Here is a 4,457-nt window from a genome sequence, read left to right as displayed (position 1 = left end):
CTCTGCACCCCACACCAGGACCCAGGCGCCTCAGGCACCTCCTAGCCTCCTGCCTTCAGCCTCTTGGGCAGCTCTGGGTGATCTGGCCCCTGGCAGGCAGCTGGACCCCCATGACTACACTGTCCTCTCCAGCTCTACTCTATCATCTACAGTGGCTCCCCGTTGCCCAGGTGATGTTCTCAAGGGATCCCCTCCACACAGAGACAGACCCAGGGACACGGGGGCCGCTGTGACCCCTGCACAGATGGAAGCTAGGCTCTCATCTGCTTCTGCCCTCAGCCTGGTGTGACCTGGGGTTGACATACGTCGACAAACCTGGCACCAGCCAGGTGGTGCCGTGTGAGGAACCCACACCCTCCTTCTGGGGGCCACACTGGAATTGCCTTTTGGGTAAAGGTGGATAATCTCTGCTACCACACCGAGACCTGACAGGTGAGCACTTCTTTTTATTTACCTATTGATCTATTTGTTTTTGGTACTGGAGGTTGAACCCATGAGGGCTTACCCACTGAGCTACATCCCCAGCACTTCATTTTTTTTTAAATTTTGAGACAGGGTCTAGCTAAGTTGTTGAGGCTGATCTTGAACCTGTGATCCCCCTTCCTCAGCCTCCCGAGCCGCTGGGACTACAGGCCACCACGCCTGGACAGGTGAGCACTTTCTTAAAGTCTAGCTGTAACGCTATATCCAAAAAGAACCCGTGGACTCTCGCTGCTGGTACATGGGTCCATTGTTTCCAAAGGTTTTCCATGTTCTCAATGTTTCCATTGAGTTGATCTTTTGCCCACATGATCTGGAACACCCTGCACTGGCCATTTGAAAAATGCTCGTTCACAGAGACTGCATCCACATGCCCTCTCAGGACCAGTCCAAACTCCACTCTCCCCAGAAGCGGTGGACACCACCTGTTTGACCCGGATCCTCCAGAGCCCTTCCTGCCCCAAGACCTGGAAATCCGTGCGGCTGCTTTGTGAGGGCGACAGGACTGCACCCCAAGCACCTGCCTCTCCCACCTGCGCCTCACCGGCTCCCTGTGGGATTCCCTGACGCCCCTGCAGCGGGCCTGCTCACCTTCGGGGAGAAACCGAGGCTCAGGGAGGTCAGGAGCTCACTCCTTGCTGCCCCCTTCAGACTGCCTGGAAGCTCGGTGCCCTGAGAGCCAGCGGTGACTTGGAGCATGAGGGATCCAGGAGCCGCCCGGTGGGGCCCTGTGGCCATTCCCAGGATGCCAGCTGGGGCTGCAGAAGCTGCTGCCTCGGAGGCTCCTCTTGGACCAGGGAGGGTGGCCTCAGCTCCTTGCCACCCAGACCCTCCGTGGGAGCATCCTCAGATGCTGCCACTGGTGTCCCCGCCATGTGCATGATCCCAGCTGCTGAGAGGTCTGAAAGTCTCCCCTCCTGCAGCGCTCCTGGCTTGGGCCACAGGCGGGAGCAGGTCTCAGGCCTGGCCGGCTGCTGGCCCTTCACCTCTGTCCCACCATGGATCGCAGGAGGCCTCTGCGAGCTTCCAGGGCTGCCCCCCCTGCCTTCCTGCAGGACAGCCCTCCCTGGTGACCCAGCTCCCGGAGCCCACAGGGCAGGGCCGCGTTGGTGATGTGAGCCTGGCTCCTCTGTGAGCAAGCCGGGCATCCGTGGCCTCTGTCAGGTGCAAGGTGGGATCCGGACGCAGGCTGGCTCATTAAGCTGGGGGAAAGGAGGAGGGGAGGAGGGGAGAGGGCACCTCCAGTCCTCCCCAAGCCCCAGCAGGGAGGGAGTCCTCTGGAGAAGGCTGGAGCCCTATGAGACGAGGGGGACTAAGCATTGGGCTGTTGGGTGTGAGGGTGTTGGGGTGTGTGCGGTGTTGGGGTTGTAACAGTGTCCACTCTGTGCTTTGGGTGTAGCCCAGGCTGCTCGGCCACGGCACCTGAGTTTTAAAATGGACGCGTTTCACCTCTTCCTCTCCCCCTGCTCCTCCCTAGTCTCAGGGAAACAGGTCGCCTTTCTTCCCCCCGTCGGCGGAGCTCTGTCCCTGAGCACACACCCACAGGACCCCAACGATCCAGACTTTGGGTTTGGCACCAGAAGATCTCAGAAAGACTGTCCCCCACATTAACACGGGAATCACACTGCAACAGTGGACCCGGGAATGTGGCCTTTGAGCCACCTCTTTAACAGCCCCGGGTCCTGCTGATGGGCGGAATCAGCCTCTGGGACAGGAGCCCCTGTGGGTCTCCTTTGCTGGCAAAGCCACAAACCTGCTCTTTCCTTTTTCTCAAAACCCTGTCCTCGTTGTTGGATAGGCAGCGGGGACAAGGACTGAGTTTTCGGCCACAGGGTGATGGGCTGTGGGTGCTGGGTGTGTAGGGCATCTGGGGTGTGGAACTCAGCTGCCTAAGCTCAAGTGGGCTGAGGCTGCACTCAGGTCGCCCTGAGAGGTTGGCCTGTCTCCTGGACAGCCGGCAGGGACCGTCCACACCTGTGGCAGCCAACACTGCCCTCTGGCCATGGAAGACTCTTCCCCATGTTTTCCATCTGTTTCTTGGGCAAATGCCTGGGCTGCATTTGGACTGGCGATGCAGGGGGCTGGTCAGCCTGAGGATGGTCCATGGACGTTCTCTGACAGCAGGGTGGCTGGCATCACAGCCTCACTGAGGCCTGCTGTCCTCCACTCGGCTGCAGCTGGGTTGACATGGAGGCCTCCAGCAGCGCCACGCGCTCCGCGGCCTGGGTGCCCAGTTCTCCAGATGTCCTTTCTTGGGGCCCTGCTCTGCTCTCTGTTCTCCTCCCTGAAACCCCGCCATCTGCAGGCGGTGCACCCGGACACGCCTGGTTTCTGGCCCTTCCACCAGATTTCCACTCAGGCACCATGTTCTCCATCCCATGATCCCCTCTGTGTCCTGGGGACATGACTCCAGGGACATGGCACCTCAGCTCTGAGGGCATGATCAGGGTCTTTAGCTTCACTGGGCTGGCCCTGCTCCCTGCAGTGTTTTTGCCAATGGTTGTAGCCTACGTCTCATGTGTCAGAGGCTGTCCTCAAACGTCACTCCTTCCTGACCACCTGAGCTCATAAGCAACCTCTGCAGCGCCCATCGGGAGAGCCCAGGGCACAGATGGGAAGGGTCTTACCGCACCCTCTTGCAGGGAGCCAGGCCATGTGGCTCCCTGGGACACCCCGTCCCCACCTTGACCAGGGCCACCATCCTCAGCTGTTGCAGTGGAAGGAGCAGGTTCGAGCTGTCCCCAGCCCCACGCCACCTCAGTGCACAGCTGAACTCTTCAACTTCCCTGGGAACCACGAGTGGGGACTGCAGAAAGACATTTAAGCCCAGGAGTCCTGAGATCCAGGTGGCCTTTGTCCCAGTGGTAGACATCACTGTTCCTCTGTCCCTCCCTCTTGGTCCTTTTGCACCCGTCAGCCTGCCCAGTCCCATAGGAGGCAGTGAATCCCCACCCAGGCCCAGCCTGTGGGAGGCATGGCTGAGGCCTGGACTCCATCCTTTCTGGATGACACCTCGCGGGATGGGAACAAGGGCCTCAGAGGCTGGGGCCCAATGTGACAAACGCCCTCCAGACCCAGCAGCTCCCTCCAGATGGTCCTTCGACTCCTGAAGCTCCCCTCTGCCCCCCGCCCAGAAGGTCGGCAGGGACAGACCTTTGCTGCACTGAGTGCACAAGGTTCTGCAGGTGATCTCCACCCATGCTGAGCCAGCACATGTTCGCGTTATCTTTATTTTACAAGAAAGTCAGGGTTTCGGCTGGCTGGGTGGACTGCTATGACCAGCTTTCCCTTACTGACAGCAAGTGAAGATGATGCCCTGGTTCCTGGCCTCTTTGAGGACGGTCTCAGATTCTGGTCTGTTCAGAACTGCCGTCACTCTGATCTTGAGGAGCTGAGGTCCTCAGACTGTGGTCCATTAAGGCAGCAGCAGATACTGTGCCGATAGAAACGAACACGGGTGAAAACCGATACCACCAGCTGCCCAGAGCCCCTGTCGCGGCAGGTTGGTCAGACAGCGCATCGAGCGACAGCTGGGCCGGCCTGCCCCAAGAGCAGGGACCCGCCGGAATGTTTAAGTCCGGAACCCGCTGTGGCAGCGCCACGCCCGGGGGATGAGCTAGGGCGACGGACGCGCCGCACCAGGGGACGCCATTGGACACCGGACTAGGTTCCGGCCAGACCTGTCGATCCTGTGGGACCTCAGAAGCCCCGCCCGACCCCGTGACCCCGTGACCCCGTGACCCCCGCCCAACCCCGCGAGCGCCGCAGAGCTGCTAGTCGTCACCGCCCAGGTGAGCGCGCGCGGGGGCCTGTGCGGGAGCGGCCCGTCTGCGCAGCCCAGTGGGCCCCCAGGCCCCGCCGTCCCTCTGCCCAGGGATCCGCTGGGTCCCGCCGTCCCGCCGTCCCTCTGCCCCGGGATCCGCTGGGTCCCCGGGGTCCACGCCGTCCCTCTGCCCCGGGATCCGCTGGGTCCCCGG

At 61.2% G+C, this 4,457-nt stretch overlaps 1 protein-coding gene and 1 long non-coding RNA gene across 4 annotated transcripts in view; one reads left to right on the top strand and one right to left on the bottom strand.

The window, feature by feature from the left end:
- Window positions 1-3,692: 3,692 nt before the first annotated feature.
- LOC125613127 overlaps window positions 3,693-4,457 on the bottom strand; it is a 2,037-nt gene continuing 1,272 nt past the window's right edge. Inside the window, exon 2 of the long non-coding RNA XR_007343614.1 lies at window positions 3,693-3,913. This is a non-coding gene — a long non-coding RNA (uncharacterized LOC125613127). The remainder of the gene's footprint in view (window positions 3,914-4,457) is intronic.
- Acsf3 (acyl-CoA synthetase family member 3) overlaps window positions 4,114-4,457 on the top strand; it is a 37,074-nt gene continuing 36,730 nt past the window's right edge. For 2 of the 3 annotated variants that reach the window (XM_048792494.1, XM_048792493.1), the window contains exon 1: window positions 4,114-4,271. The gene's annotated coding sequence lies outside the window, so the exon portion shown is untranslated. The remainder of the gene's footprint in view (window positions 4,272-4,457) is intronic. The other variant, XM_015495950.2, reaches the window with a different exon arrangement.

Source organism: Marmota marmota, unplaced genomic scaffold, assembly GCF_001458135.2.
Source record: "Marmota marmota marmota unplaced genomic scaffold, marMar, whole genome shotgun sequence".
Classification (NCBI taxonomy): Eukaryota; Metazoa; Chordata; class Mammalia; order Rodentia; family Sciuridae; genus Marmota; species Marmota marmota.
This window is presented reverse-complemented; position numbering and strand designations above follow the sequence as displayed.